Source organism: Maylandia zebra, linkage group LG3 (assembly GCF_041146795.1).
Source record: "Maylandia zebra isolate NMK-2024a linkage group LG3, Mzebra_GT3a, whole genome shotgun sequence".
Taxonomy (NCBI): Eukaryota; Metazoa; Chordata; class Actinopteri; order Cichliformes; family Cichlidae; genus Maylandia; species Maylandia zebra.
In genome coordinates, this window is record NC_135169.1 from 16,120,648 (window position 1) to 16,139,666 (window position 19,019).

Below are 19,019 nucleotides of genomic sequence, written 5' to 3' on the forward strand. Positions count from 1 at the left end.
GAGCTGCAGAACAACAAGAAATACAGAAAGCTGTCTAAACCTAAGGTCTTAGAAACAGCCAAGAAAAGACTCACACCCTTGGCTCACCATATAGATAGAAGCCGGGGGAATAAACTCTCTCTCTACTGAACCATCCAAGGTGTTCTCTTAGTGGCAGGGGAACAATATGAGAACAGAACCAACCCACCTGAGTCCAGTAACCATCACAGTGGAAGCTGTCCAAGAAAGAGTCATAGGCAGCACCATTCCAGGCTGTTACATTGACATGGCAGATGTTTCCAGTAATGCTAACTGTACTAGTGCAAACCCACATATGGTAGTGTTAGTGAGGGCCAGGGGTTGCACCCACGTTCTGAAACAATGTGGCGTTTAGAGGTGGATTTGGAGGTTCATCTTTATATAACAATGGCTGGGATGTTGACTTGCTTCAAATTGTGGGCAACTGGAAGCAAAATCTTTTAAAAATACTGGATTCTTGTTCAAAGGGAACACTCTCATACAGACAGCCCAGCAGTGTGAGATGCACTGGTCAATATTGTCTGGACGTTGACTGTGAATGAATGATGGTAACAGTACACCTATCTTTCTTGGCTGTCAAACGATTGGTGTCTTTGCTCCACCATTTGACAGCCAGAAGAGGCAGACCCAGACCAGAAGTCCACATTTTGAGAATCTCTATCTAATATATCTAAATGACGGTTTGAATAAAAAGAAAAAAAAAAAACGATATGAGAGAAGGAACATAAACCACCCACATGTTCATGTTAGCTTCTTAATACTGATACATTTAAAATATAATCCAGTCTAATTTAAATTTTTTTAAAAAGTTTTAGTTTTTTTAAACCAGCCATTCCAGTTTGCACACGACAAATTACTTAGCATCCCACCCCCACATTTACAAATAAAAATTATTTGTAAAAGAATTAAAAACCTATTTTAAAACATCTCATCTACCAACAGGGAAAGTATGACAGGGCTGTTAATATATTGGTCATTGTAGCAGACTGGCACTGAAATGATGGAAATGGAAGCGTTTTTTTAAGCACGGCAAACATCGCAAATTTACTCAGGCACATTTTGGATACCCTTTAAATTCACTTACATATTCTCATTTTCTGCTGCTACTTTAAAGAAATGCATCTCTGTAATGTCACTTTGTGTTCTGTTAACTCCCCTTGTCTACAGCATCAATGTGTCAAATATAAGCTTTTTCATTATGACCCAATCTGGTCTTTTGTGAGCCATTTCCTTTTTTTCATGTGAAAATCAATCATGATGTGGGGGTGGAAAATTGTGATGTAATAATTAAGAGTAACTAAAAGTAAATTAACAGTAACAGATTGTCAAATGTTTACTGTAATTACTTAAGATCAGGCCCAGAGGCACTGAGCACCACCTTCCACCATCAAAATCAAATTCCTTTCTTGGCTTTTCATGGTTTCATTAACTCTCTTTCAGCTTCTAAATTTTGTTTTCAGACACAGTCTAACACTGGCCATGCAGATAGTCTCACCTTTGGCTTTATTGAACAGCTGAGGTTATCACAGTTCTGGAAGACAAAACAAGCTACAACTTATTCTGTCTGTGTACTAAACCACACTTTAATTAAAGATATGCTTTATATCAAACTACAAAATCATATTTTACTCTTGACCACGCAGCTGTTTTGGAAAAGGCAACGCAACACTCAGATTAGCAGTTCACCACAGTGAGTGCCTGTGAGCTGCAACCATACATATGTGAAAAGAGAAAGCAGAAGCCACAAGTTAGCTTTAATTAGATGTAAACGTAGAGAAAAGCAGAACAGTGTCTGTCTTGGTAACTGAACGTTCTACGTACTTTGAACCACATGGGTCTATTTAACTGAATGCACACAAGCTATAACAGTTTATAGACATGCAAACCAAACTCAGTGTACAATGTGTACAACTTCTTCAGTTACAAAAAAAACAATACAGTATAATTCTGGGTTGTTTTTACTCTCTGTTAGTTGAAATTATGTCTTTATTCAGCTCTCTCAGCAACCTGTAGGACACACAGAAATTACAAAAAAGAATATTTTATACATTTATTTTCTTTCTTTACTTTTAATGATGGAAAGAAATTGCTTTGGTGCATATTACACACCAATGTTTAACTTAAAACAGAATGAATATATTTGACCTGAAACATTAGCATTCTTATTGTCTCTGGTGGGTCAAGCATTAATTCTGCATTTGTATTATGATAGGATCATTTTACACATGACTTCTGAAAGGATGAAACCTCACAAAGATATACAGTGGAATCCCAGCTTACGAATTTCCCATATATCAAAAAATTCAAGTTACGAAGGCACTTAACGGCAATATTTCAGCCCATTACGAAAACTTAGGAAAGACCTTCGGGAACTAATTAATTTCATAAGTCGGGATTCCACTGTGTGTGTGTGTGTGTGTGTGTATGTATGTGTGTGTGTATATATATATATATATATATATATATATATATATATATATATATATATATATATATATATATATAGAGAGAGAGAGATATATAGATAGATTCGTTATCTATGTTTATTAGTATTTACTGACCATTGCGCATTATCTGAATGTGACAAATCAGGAACTATTATTGCCAATCTTACCTATGATATTATAGAATAGAAGGGATCTGCTGATACAGGTTGGTTGATACATGTTGAGGGCATTCTTGTGATGGGTCCCGGTTCTGCTTCAGCAACAGATGGAATTAAATCAGTTGTTAGCCAAAATGTTTATTTCATAAAACATTTATTTCGCTATATGCAAGGTGCTGCTAACAGGGCTAACAAAAAAGGTGAATCTCTAATGGCGTTTCTGCTTTCTATTTGCCTGGCAGTTCCACTTTGATGAGAAGAAAATGTATTAGCCCAAATGGCACACCACCTGTAGGAGATGTCTTAGGGATCGGGTGTAATTTATGTTGGGAGGCGGTAAAGGGCAGTGCCCCTGGTGGTCCATGGTTAAGGGGCTATGGAATTTTAACTCTCTGGTGGTGAAAGAGCCTGAACTAGTGTGCCAATGCACAGTTTGGGGTTTGTAACCAGTCTCCTGAAAGATGTGCTTGGCTCTGTTCCTCTGTTCCACTATGTAGTTGTCTTCAGTGAAAGTCAATGTGGAGAGCAGAGTATTCTTTTTATCCTTCTGCCTTACTGATTATCAGAGGGTGTCTTGTTGTTTCAGTACCTTCTTGAAGTTGCTTCTCCACCTGGCAATTCTATTGTCCTACTGACAGACATCAGTTCTTGTGTGGGCAATGAGATCTGGAGAGGCATGACTGTGACTCACTCTGAACCAGAGTGGTGTTTTGTTCATGAACTTCTGTGCAAATCACAGTTTGCCCATAAAAAAACACCATGCTCTAGCATAAGGGATTTCATAATTTGCAGATCCAGGTCGAGACTCATGATCAATTTTTCAGTCATGATCAGATTTGGGTCTGTATTGTCTGGAAACGTGGGTAATGAGAGAAAGAGCTGAGCTCTCAACTGATCACCACCTGGTGGTGAGTTGGATTAGTTGGTGGGAAAGGACACTGTAACATACGGCTTTCTGCAGGATTTTACAGCATTTCAGGAGAAGCTGGGTACACTGAGAGTTCAGTACTTCTGTTGTTCAGGTGACTGTACATTTAATAGGTTGCTGCCCGCTGTGGTGGTAATCCCTGAATTGGTTTCACTGAGTAAGTTTTTATTTCTTTATACAATAATACTAAAAACATTGTGTGTTCTGACCTGTTTGATCCTCGATCAAACTATATTCCTTTGCTGACAGACAGAGTGATGCTGAAACAGAAGAAAGTAAACAAAAATGTATCATTATATAGCCATAAAAAAATAGATATTGTCCAAAATGAATTAATAAATAAATTAGATCCAGACATTGCCACACAAGAAAATAAATATTAAGAGAGAAAACACAAGCATAGAAAAGAAAACAAACAAAAGATACAGCATAAATTACCTCTGTTTTTTCTTACAACAGCATGTGTTTCTTTCACTGCATTCACTGTACTGGCTTCTGTTGAAACTGGGGGAAAAAAGAACATGCAATGACTATTTCTAAATCATTTAGGTTGCCCCATGTGAATTTAGCTTAAGTCACTTTAATTCCTTAATACAAACCTCTAATAGGAAATTTCAGTTTTATTCTAGATATTAAACCAGTGTTTTACTATTACTATTACAATAATATTGAAACAGTGTTTGTTTTCTTACCTGTTTGATCCTCGAATGAGCGAGAATCATCTACCTTTGTTGACTGACAGAGTGACACTGCAGTAGAAGAGGGGAAAAACAAAAAAATAAACAACAAAAAAAAACAAAAAACTTTTTTTTGAATAAACTTTAAATTAGCACATTTTCTATGTAGCAATTGTTACACTGCAGTGATTCCGTCTTTCTAGTGCTTAAAATAATATACTTCTGAATGAACAGAACTGCATTGCTTGTAGCAAACCAAAACCCATGAACACAAAATTATGTGAAATGTTTTTCTTTTTCTTTTTTTTTTTTTTACCTCCGCCCTGGCGACATTTACCAAAGTGATGCAGTCCCACCACCAACAACAGAGCACTCAATGAAATAGTGGCAATGATCCAAGATGTGGCACATGGCATCTTGTTGAGACTTTCTGAATGAGTTGTTGAATGTTAAAGAGTTAAAACATAAACAGGGGAACATAAACAACCCTAAATTTTCATTTATACTTCTTTATAGTGCAACACTGTTTAAAATTTGACATATCTGCATTCAAAACTGAAAAAAAAAACAACCCACAAACCTTACTTCACATTTGATAATATCAGAAGGTATATTTTGCACATTTCATAATATTTATTTTTTTATATTTCATAATATTTCTAAAACACGAAAAGATACAACGGCTTTGCTTAAAAATCAATGATTGAAAATGTGTCTACATTTCAATTACATCACACGTCTGCACCAACCTTATATTAAAATGTAACACAAAAGATACCCTACTGGCACATGACTTAGCTTAGAATTACAAAGTGATGCAGTTGTAATAGTACTGCCATTAAAAAAGAAAGAAAAAAAGATATGACCTCTTCAGGGTCTTACCTGTGACACTGAGCCAGCTCTCCGGTGACTGTCCACCTCCTGAGATGTTGCATGTGTAAAGTCCCTCATCTGACTTTGAAACTCTGTGGATTATCATGTCTCCTGTGGAGCTGCTGTGAACATGAGCTCCATCTTTATAAAAATTAGAGGTGAAGTTGGAGGAAGCAGTTTTGTTTCTGCAGCGAAGAGTCACAGCTTCACCCTGCATCACAGGAACAGCAGGACTCTCCAGGACCACAGATCCAGCTGAATGACAAGAATCTGAGATTTAGTTGCTGTGAAATTTATTTAAACTAAGTTTGAAACAAAATGTTGTCCCAGTGCAAACTTACCAGTAACAGTAATGTTGATGCTGTCACTTCTGTTTGCTCCTTTAGTCTCACACCAGCGCTCTCCACCGTCATCTGGATACACACTTTTTATTATGCACAATGATCCTGCTTTTCCCTGGTTGTTGTGACTGCATGAGTTTATTTTCCCTTTGGAATTATGCACAACTTCCCAATAAACAGCATCCTCACAGTAAAATATCACTGATTCATATTCAAAGAACTGCAATCTGTTTGGAGCGATACGAAGAGAAACTGCATCTGTGAAAAAGAAAAAAAGAGAAAGGTACAGTTTAGACTTGTACCAAAACTGCTGTGGTTAAACAATGAAAAAAAAAAAACACTTGAGTAAATGAAAGCAAATTAACTGAAGAAGTGACTCATGACTCCGACTGATTACATGTACCAAATGTGCAGGTTCACTAGAAACACCACAGAACATATATTTTCCATACTTTTTATACATTGTCTGCTCCCCGAAGCAGAAAATAGTAAACATCGTTCATATCAACAAGCAAATGTATGATACACACCAACTTCCTGGTAATGTGTACACAGCAGGATCACTAAGGAGACAAAAAAGAAAATAGAGTTTACAAAAAAACTCTTGTTGGCTCCCACAGCTGCTGACAAAGGTATCATAGCATCTCATAACTACTGTAGTTTAGTTTTTATGTGGAAATAGACGTGGTACTTACATAATTTGATGCACATAGCTCTGACCTCCATGATGCCGTGCTGCTGACTGTGTCAGCACGTGACAAATGTAAAAGCAATGAGCAGGGGCGTTTTCCTGTGTGGCTTCTTTCTGCACTTAAAGCAATGCTAAACCTTTAAAAAGAACTTTCAAAGAAGTTGTTGCCTTCAAGTTACCAGCAGTGTTTCACTTCACTATGAAAGAGGCAACAAAGACAGAATAATGCTGCGTTCAATACTTTTAATCGTTTAATATTTATTTATTAGTGATGTTTACTTTATACTTTTATGTATTAGCATACTAACATACATTTATTTGTACTAAAAGATTTGAGTAGTAGAATCACCAAAACTGAAGTAGTAATAATAATAATAATAATAATAATAATAATATAATTAGATTTACTAACCCTAACATCTCCAATAATGAGAAGCAGTGACATAAAGTTGGTTCCCAACTTGCAAGGTTAACTTGGTAAGCTAATAACCAGACAGGTTCACATGAAAAACTGTCCCAGCAGCACTGTTGGTGAATTTACAAAGGACGATAAAACCACAATGTTGCAAAAAGCTGAAGAGGTTAAAAACATAATAAAAAACAAAAGTAACACAGCCGCTGCAGACAAAGCAGCAGTGTGAGTGTGTGTTCTGTAAGAGCAAAGGTTAAGTTCAGTTTAGTTTACTTTAGTTCAGTCTTAAATATACTATATAAATGTGCGTGCACTTTAAAAGTCAGTAAGACTGGGAAAGAGTTGCTTATGAATATGTTTTGCCTATTTGAAAATGGGAAGAAAATCTGCCATAAAAGCCAGCTGTCCACTTTAAGTTAACAGACATACCAAAATAAGAAGTGTATCATAAAGACTGCTCCGAGACAAAAAATATATATATATATAAAAAGAACATACAAACATAGACTATTCTGTTCTGAGATGTAACATTTTTTTATAAAACAATAAGATTTAGGAATCTACATAGTTATTATTGATGTTCATTGGTAACAAACAAAGTCTTCTGATGTTATTATAAAATTCAGTCCCTCGTACTATCCATGCACAGAGCTATGCTGTTTTCCAGAGAAATGATTGGTCAGTAGGTGGTAATTGGATATCTGTTGATCGCTAATGGCAAACATAACCTGCTCCAGAGTAGTTTAGGACTGAAGGATAACGTAGCATAAGGATATACCCCTGGTAAGAAGTGGACCACCTTTGAAGTAAAGAAAACGCAGGGATAACGCTGAGATATGACATAAGCCTGTTCTGTAATACAACAATGGAGATGTGTTGATATCACTGTTTCTAAAAACCCATAACAACTAAGAATTTTCAAATCTGACTAAAACAGCATATTCACATATGTGGGATGAAGCTATTTGAATAATATGCCTATTTGTACACCCAGGACCTGTGTGATTGCAGAACTAAATCCACAAAAGATTATATCAGTATGGCCTCATATAGCATTTTAATCATAAACAAACATATGTGAGAATCCTTTTCTCTGATTACAGCTCTGAATGCAACACATTTGTCCTCAGTCAGCAAACATCTCAACGTGGGTCTTGGTTACTGTCTCTGATCAAATTGCCCACAAACAGCCAACTCCATTATATATATATTTTTTTATTTTAAAAGCAAAACATCAGCTGTATTACCTACATACTCTCCATACTCTCACTTCAGTTCTGCTCAAGGCCCTCGAGGCATGACAGCATAGCTGCACAGAAGTCAAAAGGAAGAGTCTTTAGAGCGCCCCCTCCCTCTAAAGTGCATTCACTACATGCACAAATAATCTCTGCTTACCTTTCTATAAAAGTTGCCGCATGCCTCTGGTTTAAAATTGAATAGATTTATAGTAATGGCAGCACGTTTCACAACAGTCCTACTCTGCTTCCTACTCTGTGTCATAAAACATTACACTGTGTTTTATTTTGTTTATTTTTATTTTTTATGTTTTGTTTGTTTGTTTTTTTCTTCTTTCTGTCTATAAAATAAAGTTAAAGACAGTTTACACTGAGTACATATGCCTGATATTTTATTGGCACTAAAAGCAATATGCTTATGCAATGAAATCCAATGTATCAATGCAATGAAACTTCAGTGTCTTCATTATTTCAAATGTAAATAAATTGTATAAATGAATCATACACGCAATGTATCATATAATACATTGTATGTACGATCCTGAAGGATGTAGCAGGACTGGAAATTGAGATGGATTGACAAATATTTCATAAACTGCTGTGAGACCAGATTGGGCAATGTCATGGTGGACAGAAGGTCTTCTTGTACTTTGATAGTTCCATATCTATTCTGAGGCATACAGTTATATCAAATTATAGAATCTCATACAGTTGTGTAGATATGTGTACATATCAAAACAAGACATTTCTTGTTCCAAAATTATTCTGTAAAAATGATTGTCACAGTGTTTAGGGTAATGCTGTCACGGTTGACGATGGCCAACCGTGGGGAAGTGAGGAAGAAGAACCCAGGCGCAGAGCTCTGAATATCAGCAGTGCATTTATTTACAGTGAATGGAAAATAACAATAAATGCCCGTGATCTCCCCTGACTCCCGTGTTGTGTCTTCCCTTACCAAGTCCGTGTCTTTGTGCTCTCCGCTCCCGTGTCTCAGCACTCCTCATGCTTCCTGCTGTCTGGCAATCCACACCTCCCCTGGGGACACAATAGAAGCAGCAGTCAGGACACATACAACCGAGGGGATACACACGTAATGATCCCGCGCCAGAGGAAGCTCCATCGCTCTTCTAAATAGCTCCCCCGACAAGCCCAGATCAGCAGCAGGTGTGCGGCAAGGCTTCGTGTGTGGCCAGTCCCCTAGCAGGGCCACACCCACCAGGTCTGAAGGTGCCTGTAACTTGGCCACAGAAAACAACTAAAGACACATGCACACACCAACTAATAACAATAACAACAACAACAACAATGATAATAGTCCACACTTCTCATGGACCCCGAGTCCTCCAGAGCTGAGTCCGTGACAAATGCAGCCTCTCAAGACCACATAGAGGATAATTTAGACTTTAATTTAAAGACTTTTGAGTACATATTTGAGTACAAAAATATACAATATATATGAAATATAGAAGAACAATATAGAAGAATGTAATTATACATACACTAAAATAAAACATTATAAGGTGCTGACTGAAGTCATAGAGACAAAAAAGGTTCAATTTCATTTCTTAGTAATTATCACCAAGTTTAACTAACTAAGTTGTAATAAAATTACAAACAAGCACCAATGGAAATTTTAAAAACATGAAGTAAATAAACAGTGTACCTGCAATGTTCTTTTATATAAATAGAAGTTTAAGAAATACAGTCAATTCAGCATCACCAAATAATCACACATCTTTGTCTGAGCTGACTGTTCATCTGGTTCAAATCATCTATACGCTGCAGTCGTTCCATTAGAGTTCCTCTCATGCTGTGCTTCTGACTGACCCTTTGTCTGCAGCTTTGTTATTGTTGATAGCCGCCCTGCTTGCTGATTTCATTGATGTCTCGATCCAACCATGAGGGAAGGCTGTGTGCTCACCAGCAAAGTGCACCTTGCCCTCACTTTTAAAGAGCTCTGCAGCATATTCTAAGTGTTGGTAGGGTGTAAACAAAGCAAATGCACCCAAACTATAAGGATCCAAGCTCCACTTCTTCACTATGACCCCTGTGCAGAGATCCCTGACCTTCTTGCCATGAATCTTTTCCAAATCTCTCAAAGCCAGCTCTTTAAGGTCTTCATCGTTTGGACCTAGGAATAGTAGGGAGTTATCAGACCAGGTGTAGGAAGCCAAAAGGAACCCGAAGGAAACAAGATGAAACGAGATTCTGATTGATTCTCTTGCAGCTGCTCTGTTCCGTCAACTGCGTGACTGATAGCCTTGAGTTTGAAATCCAGTTCATAAACATGTCTCTTAACAGGTGCCATTTGGGGGTCTTTATACACACACAATCAACATTATTTACAGGAAGTTTTACTCCGCGAGGCTCCTGACTACAGTAGCCGTATGCTCTGACAATCCATCAAGCGGTGCAGCTTTGTAGCTTACCAAAGTCATACTAAAACCTTTTTTAACAGATTTGAGCGCCGTGTACTATATAAAATTGTTCTGAGGTCAGTAAGCACAACCAAAATTCATACATAAGGCGCACTGTCAATTTTTGAGAAAATGTAAATATTTTCAGTGTGCCTTATAGGCCCAAAAATACGTTACTGTTGACTCCTGCTGACAGCAATACAGCCTAAAGTCACATTTTTTTTTATTTTATTTAACATAAATGACACAGACTAAAAAAGGTAAAACAAAAGTGAGCACAATCCCCAAAAAGTGCTGGTTGGTTTGCTTGGTTTTACAGGTTATTAACAAAATTTGTCCTGTTTTCAAAACAGGTATAGTCAGTTCATTTTAATATCAAGCAAATTACTTCCATTAAATATCAGTGCAATTATTACTAAATTGCATGTGGCAGTTGTTAGTAAATAATTTTGCATTTTGGATTTAACCTCCTTGTACTGTTGTAGGTTAAAGTGACCCATTTTGTTTTGTTTTATTATGAAACTTCAAGTGCAAGTGTAATAAAATGAAAATGTTTTATTTGATATATTTTCACAGTGACACATGTGACATCAAGTCAGCTTTCGAGCTGGTCATGTCCAACTCAATACACAAAATCATTCTCAAAAAGACTCATTTAAAAAGACATTGTACATATTTTGGGAGAAGAATGGAACGAGATGAATAAAATCTATTTGCATGGATTTAGATGGCTTTTTGGGTCCTCATCCTGGCCGGGGTCTGGAAGTCATTTTAACCCACTTTGGCAAGGACTGCTGAAAAATTGTAAAGAGATGAGCACTGTCAGATGGGAGAGAGACAACCTAGATGCTATTATTATACTTCATAAGAAATGCACCTGAGAAATGAACATAACAGGAGGTTTAAATATTCTCCTCCCTGTATTTTGAGCCTGGAGAAAGGAACTCCCCAAATACATTTGCAACAGTTTCAAGATTCAAGACTTTTCATTTTACATGCATAGTTATACAAGAACAACACACAGTGAAATGTGTCAAAAATGTAATGACATCATTCCTGGTTGGGCTCAAACCACCATCCTTTTGTTAACAGCCAAACACACTAAACAATAACCCTAAAGACAATATACAGGAGGTTGAAACTGAGCACCTTTGAATCCACTATCCATCAACCAGCATTGCAGATTTTCTTAAATACATATTGCAAGTTAAATATATTTGGAAACACAAAGTCACAGCTCACACGTGTGTCCACAAACACAGCACAGAGTATATTAACAGGCATTTGAAAATGGTCCTAAAACAAACAGACACGCAAAAAAAAAAAACAGCCAGGTCACCACAGCCAACTTACATGGCCAAAATCATCCTAAAAGGAACATTTAAATTTAAAAAAAGTAAAAGTAAAGTGTAGCTTTAGCAGAGTTTCTGCAGATAAAAAAAAGGAGGTTTTCTTAAATACTTGAATAAATTGTACTTGATATACTATCTGACAATACGTAACTGGACAATTATCAGCTGACATTTGGATTCTCATTACTTGGACGGATTCATCATCCACTGTTTTATTGTTTGTGACATTGCAACAGCCTGAATAGGAGTATCATAACTGGTGGTTGTAGCTCGGGTTAGTGAGATGGCTGTTCCAGTCTGCATGCCAAATATTCTGACAAGATACTAATTAATACTAATAATTTGAGTATTAATGTCTGTGAATGTTGGATAGTAAGCACTTAAGCATTAAAAAAGTCCTGTTGTACATCGGTAAATGAGGTATGCTGTATAGAATAGAATAGAATGCATTGTATTGTCACTATACACATGTACAATGAGCTACAGAGCATCTCCTAATCAGTGAAGACATGTGGGAAAATAAATGGGATGAGGTGCACAGTTCTGCAGCACATATACAAAAAAAATATGAAAAGTACTCAAAAAATAGCAGATGTACAAATATCCAATCAGGTTATATATTTAAAGTCTGGATTATTGCACATAAATTAAATATTGCACAGTGGTGATAGTAGTTGTCTCTGTACAGAGCAAAGTCCTTGGATAGCAGAAAATCAATTGTGGAACTGTGTTGTCGGTGTATGTGTGAGTTCAGGGAAGAATCTATTTGCCAGTCTATGGGTCTTTTTGCTGATACACCTGCAGCACTTCCCTGAGGGAAGCAGGTTGAACAGGTCAAAACCAGGGTGGGAGCTGTCTTTGAATATGTTTGCTGATCTGCTGAGGCAACGGGAGGAATAAATGTTCATCAGGGAGGGGAGAGGGCAGCCAAAGATCTTCTGTGCTGCCTTGACTACACTCTGAAGCCTTGCTCTGTCTGCTTTAGTGCAGCTGCCACACCATACTGTGATGCAGTATGTTAACAACTCTCAATGGAAAAGGTGCTTTGAAAGTTCAATTCAATTCAATTCAATTCAATTCAATTTTATTTATATAGCGCCAAATCACAACAAAAGTCGCCTCAAGGCGCTTCATAGATACAGAGAAAAACCCAACAATCATATGACCCCCTATGAGCAAGCACAAGGAAGGAAAAACTCCCAGGAAGAAACCTCCAGCAGAACCAGGCTCAGGGAGGGGCGGCCATCTGCTGCGACCGGTTGGGGTGAGAGAAGGAAAGTAAGTCCTGTAACCAGTCCATTTACAAAGACAGGTGAAACCAAAGATCTCAAATTTGGACTCGCCAGACAAAGCACAGAATTCCATTGTAATTGTGTTTCTTGGCAACAAAATTTAATTCTGCTTGTTGCTTTTCCTTAGTAGTGATTTTTTAGCAGCAATTTGACCATAAAGGTCTAATTGACACAGTCTGCTCTGAACAGAGCAGATGTATCTGCTACTGGAACTCTGTGTGGCATTTATCTGGGCTCTAATCTCAGGTGCTTTTAACCTGTGCTTGCTGAGGCTGGTGACTGATGAATTTATTCTAAGCAGCAAAGGTGACTCTTGGTCTTCCTTTCCTGGGGCGGTCCTTGTGTGAGCCAGTATCGTTATGATGCTTGATGGTTTTTGTGACTCCACTTGTGGAAATATTAAAAATAGCAATTTTTAAGACTGACTAACCTTCAGTTCTTAAAGTAATGATGAACTGTCATTTCTCTCATCTTAGCTGATTGGTTCTTGTCATAAAATATATTCATAATTCATAATATGGCGATAATATGGGCGATCGTGGCTCAAGAGTTGGGAGTTCGCCTTGTAATTGGAAGGTTGCCAGTTTGAGTCCCGGCTTGGACAGTCTCGGTCGTTGTGTCTTTGGGCAAGACACTTCACCCGTTGCCTTCTGGTGGTAGTCAGAAGACCTGGTGGCGCCAGTGTGCGGCAGCCTCGCATCTGTCAGTGCGCCCCAGGGTGGCTGTGGCTACAATGTAGCTTACCATCACCAGTGTGTGAATGTGTGTGTGAATGGGTGGATGACCGGTTATGTAAAGCGCTTTGGTGTCCTTAGGGACTAGTAAAGCGCTATACAAATACAGGGCTGTCAGCTGTGTGCCAACCCGGCTTCTGCACAAAATGGTGGTCCCAGCCGATTAAGAAGGCGAGAAATTCCACACAAGATCCCTGAAAAGGCACACGTGTGAAGCAGGTAAATAAATCATGAAGCTCATCGAGAGAAGGCCAAGGGTTTTCTTTTTTGTTTTTCTTTTTTTTTTGCCTGTCCCATTTGGTTCTTTAGCCGTCAGAATTGTTGTCTGAAGACCAACAAGGATACCCATTGGATTTACTTTGCCAAATGGATCATCGTGGCATTGCCGTATTGGTCCATTTGATCGACCTTTGTTTTTATTATTTATTATATTTTATTTTCAGATGTTACAGACGGGACAGACATGAGTGAGGGATAGGAAAGGGAGAAAGAAAGAGGAAGGAAAGGAAAAACAGAAGGGGAGAGGGACAGTGAGAAAGGGGGGGAGAAAAAAAATAAAAATCTCCTGGATCACCTGTTGAGAGAAGAATAGAAAACAAGCAAAAAAAAACAAAAAAAACAAAGCAACATACTAAACACAACACCATCGCATTAATCTAGCTAAGTGTAAACAGCAGTAAATACTAAATATTCAATGTTGTTGTGCAGCACGCAGGACAGATGTGCTTCGAAGTAGCAGCCAAGAAAGGTGTAATTTAAGTCTACGAGCAGTGAACACCCGTGTGCATACCTGTGTGGATCAGCGCGCTTGTATTCAAAAGGTTTCCACATGTAATGGTCTGCAAGAGGATGTAGCGAGCCATAGCCCCGTCCCCCAGGGCATGAAGCAGGCATGGAGGAGATCCAGGCCCCAGACATCCAGAGGCCTCAGAGTGCGAGAGCCCAAGGAGGACCACCGGAGGGGCATCCGTGCCACCCTCATGGGAAGGGCTGAGGATCCCCAGACGAGGCGTCACCCAGTAGCCACCGAGCAGAAGCTAGAGGGGGCTGCACCGGCGTGCCCGCCGGCTCTGCCGGCAGCCAGCTGTGCCAGAGTGAACCGAGCCGCAGGCCCAGGGGCCGGAGGCCCGAGGGCCCCCCGCACCCCGGAGGAGGCCTGACCGAGCAACAGGCGCCAGGCCCCGCCAGGTAGCCACCGGGAGTGAGCTGGTACATACCTGAGTGCCCAGCCCCGGACACCAAGAACCACCAATGCACGACCCCTGAGGGCATCAGTCACCGGCAGGGAGTGTGGTGAGGGGAGATAGGCCTTGGAGGGCCTGGGAGTTCCCAGAGAGGTGGAGTCTAAGACCCGACCTGACATATAGACACAGACAAACAGGCACACACAGACACAAACATGCATTCCCACCCTCATGCACACATATACAAACACTCAGCACTCACCCAACGTAAGGACTGACATAAATGGACATGTACACACAATCACACTCCCCAAACATACTCTATACTCCGGGTCCAGGTACCCTCGCCCCCAGAGGGGGAAACAGAACCCAGACCCAAGAGATGTTACCCTTCCCCCCGGGGTGGAGGCAAGCAGACCGTCCCAAGCTCCGCAGCAGCAGGGAGGCTAATCGGACAGCCAACATCTCCTCCCAGCCCCCCCGCCCCGATGGCTAGCAGAGAACGGGGGTGTGTGAAGACCCCATACCTCCCTCCTCCCGCTCATGTGTAGTGTTACTGCGTGTTGTTCTAAAGTGCATTTAAAACAAGGGAGAGCATGGTGCTGCTGCCAGAGAGCAGCAGGTGTTAGCACGGCCCCTCCCGAGAACCCTCAATGTCTACATGGATTTAAAATTGAGAGGTGGGCACCAGCGCCAGAGGTAGGTTTGAGTACACAGACCACCCACTGGATGGCGTTAACGTGCCCACCCTCAAGGCCCTATATATATGTGTGTGTTATGAGAGTGTAAGTAATGTGGATGTCTAAGTTGTGAGATAAAATTGAGGCACAGGTGGCCAGAAGGGGACGGGGGGGGGGGAATGTCTCCCCTGCACCCCTGTGACACACCTGCCCCCAAGGCCCTACCTGTGTGGGTGAGTGTGGTGGAGCGGGAAGAGGGAGGTAGCCGGGGATGGGGAGGAAAAGGAGGGAGGGGAGGATGCCCCTCCCTAGGGCCAGCTCCCCCGCTGACCCCAGTAGGCACCCCCGTCCTCTGGTACCCACCAAGGCAAGGGAGCCCAGGTCCATCCAGACCAGGGCCTACAGTAGTACTGCCAAGGGTTTTCAATGCAGTCAACAAAACAAACAGTGACTACTTTGAGGAATCTACATTATGAGACATATTTAGAGTTATGTAATTTTTTTCTTTGCTACATAATTCCATATATCTAGCTTAACATATTAGGTTTGTATCTACAATGTTGAAAGTATTCAAATGAAAGAAAAACCATTAAATGAGAAAGTGTGTCCAAATTATTGAATTGTAGTGTAAATAGTGTTTTCATGAATTAGTAAAATGAGTAACATGCATTACTCATTTAAAAACAAAAACAGTCACAGAGCATCCAGTATGATATGACCTCTGCCCTGTTACCAAATCTGAAAAGGGGACAGTACACATGTTTTTTTTCCTTTCATTCCTCAAGTCCTATCTTTGCTGTAGAGGACAGTTTGAGCTGTAAAATTACAGTGTCAATAGATAAAACTTTGCCACACGCCCACAGACACACACTCACAGTTTCACAGTTTTGTATGCAGATTTAATAAGACTGTAGATGCAGTTTTATAACTTTTCTGGTCACCTTGAATGGCAATACCAACAATAACCATTAGATGGGAGCAGAGCAAAGGTTTTTTCTCAACTACTGATCTGTGATCTTTAACAGATTACCCGTCACCACCAAACCATCTAAAAAAAAGCTTTAGCATTGCGGAGCTCTGTGTGGTGTTCATGTTGTTGTTGCTACTTCTGATAGACTAAATTCTGAATGAAAGTGTAGTGGGAGAGAGTCATCCGAATGCTGGCTGTTAGGTCTGTGTTTCGCAGGCCCCACTGGTTTAGACTTATTCCCATGAACAAAGCAAGACAGAGCTCCATTTATTTTAACTTGCACGGGGAGCTGATAGGACCAGGGTCTTGGAGCTGCAAGCTCCTCACCTGATCCCAGACAACTCCCAAGAGCCAGCCTCCCCTACAGCCTTTTATTAACTCTGTGGTCACACAAACATCTCATTAATCATGCAACAGATAAAACACTCACATGCGAACATGTGTCATGTGTGTCTGCAACAGAGAACATCTGATGTGTGTGTCTCTATGAGCATGTGATGTGATCAGTGATATGTGTGTGTCTGTGTAGGAAACAGAAGTCAGCATTCATCCTTAAGATGTAAACACTCTGCTTCAAATCAGATTTTATATTCTGCACAAAAAATAACCACCATTTGTGCACCACCTCACTTGTCTTCTGTATTATAACATCACTAACACCCACTCAGCTCATGTCTTCTGTTTTCATACAATCTGTCCAAACAAATATAGAAAGGCTTCTTATTTTATTTGGCTTTATTGAATAGATGTAGCCACAGCCGTAAACAACACACCACTTTTTCACTTCAACCACATTTCAGTTACAGACATGCACAGAGTCGTGCTTCACAGGTATATTTGACTGCTGACCACAAACTTGGTGTATCTGTCTCGGAAAAAAAAACAGTTTAAAAACACCTTAAGATTAGGGGTTAACCACAGTAACTGCCTTTGAGAGCTAATGCAGCTCTTTTCTTGTAACAGCAATTATACACTTGTAAAAAAACAAAGCAGGTGGAACAAGTTCCATCAATAAAGGTCAACATCTAAATAACAAACTTGTGCTTTTGTTAGTATTCAAACTTTATATATACTAAAAACCACATGGGTCTGGCTTGCACTTGTACCTAACTGAATACACACGAGCTATATCAATTTATAGACATGCACACTAAACCTGATCTGAAAACGTACTGTACAGCTTGTTCAAGCTTGGGCATAGTAGGAAATACACAAGCTGTGGGTAATTCTGTGATGGTTCCTGGTTCTGCTATGACAACAGGTGGAATTAAATCAGTTTACCTAATACTTTATTTTTACTTAATAATACACTTATTTGCCTTTGTTTCTAATGTTTATAATATTGCTTAATATCAATGACACTGCTATAATAGGTTTTAATCACAGTTTAGTGTCACACAGGCCTAAAGTCTAGTTATGGATCTAGAGGACAGTCCACATTCGTCTTGTGTTAAAAAGACACAGAGAGGTAACTACAGTAAATTCAGTGATGATGTTTGCTGTTCACTATAGTTATGACTAAGTCACAATTTCAGCAGATGGATTTGTTGGATTCGTTTTTTGAACTAAGCTAAAAAATTATATTTTTTTGGATGAAATAAATAGATGTAAACAATCAGATCATCCACTTCTACACTGTATCTGAAATATTCACAGATACTGAATATATATAGTCAAGACTAACTGACTGTACATTAATGCTGCTCTTAAACCAGCGGTATCTGGCCATGCTCTCAGTGAGCAAAGTCACTTTGAACATCAGTAGTTCAGTACTTCAAGTCTGCATTTGGTATTTAATTGATATTAACTTTTATTAGGGTTAATCATAAAATAATGTTCTTTCTGCAAAGGTCCAAGTGGCAGAGTTGTTGATAATGTTGCTTCTTTTTCCTCCTTCAGTCTCAGTACACAATTGTACAAATATATTTAATGATGCAGGATGATCCTGCTGGTGTTGACGTATTAATTTTGCTGCAGCAGTCTGTTTTCCATTTTATGCACAATAAAGGACCCCTTCACAATAAAATGTTACGGTTACTGTATTCAAAGAACTGTAATCTGTTTGGAATGATATAAAAAGAAACTGTATCTGAAACAAAGAAGATCCTGTTTATTTTTCAATTCCTTTATTTAATGATTAAACAAAAATAAAATAAAACACTACATGTCCATGGATAACACCTATGTTGAACAAGTAAAGAAATAATAATAATGATGAGAAGAAAAAACATTACTAGATCTTACGGTTACGGTGTAACCTTGGTTCTCTTAGTGAGAGACTATCTCTGCACCGTGAGGCCGCTTTAGCTTGAATCAAAGACTAAAGAATAAACAGTTAAAAGTACTGGGCAGTTCTAACATGAAGTGGCCACCTCAGTTTTTAACGTCAGTTTTTTCTAAGTCTAGTTCTTGGATTATTTAGGATCATTTCATTGGATGACCTTATAAGAGTGTGACCATGAATATTGTCAGACTGATGCAGCGGTGTCAGTCCATTCAGAATCATGATCATAAAATTAATTAATTAAATCTTTAAAAAGTGTTTCCTAAAATTGACAGAAAGTCAACGAAGGGAGCCTTGAACCTCAAAAATGACTTCAAAATTATGAG

The 19,019-nt window shown here is 39.2% G+C and overlaps 1 protein-coding gene across 2 annotated transcripts in view; it reads left to right on the forward strand.

Annotated features, from left to right (window-relative positions):
* LOC101487469 (butyrophilin subfamily 3 member A2) overlaps positions 1–19,019 on the forward strand; it is a 406,303-nt gene that overhangs the window by 289,166 nt on the left and 98,118 nt on the right. The window lies entirely within an intron of this gene.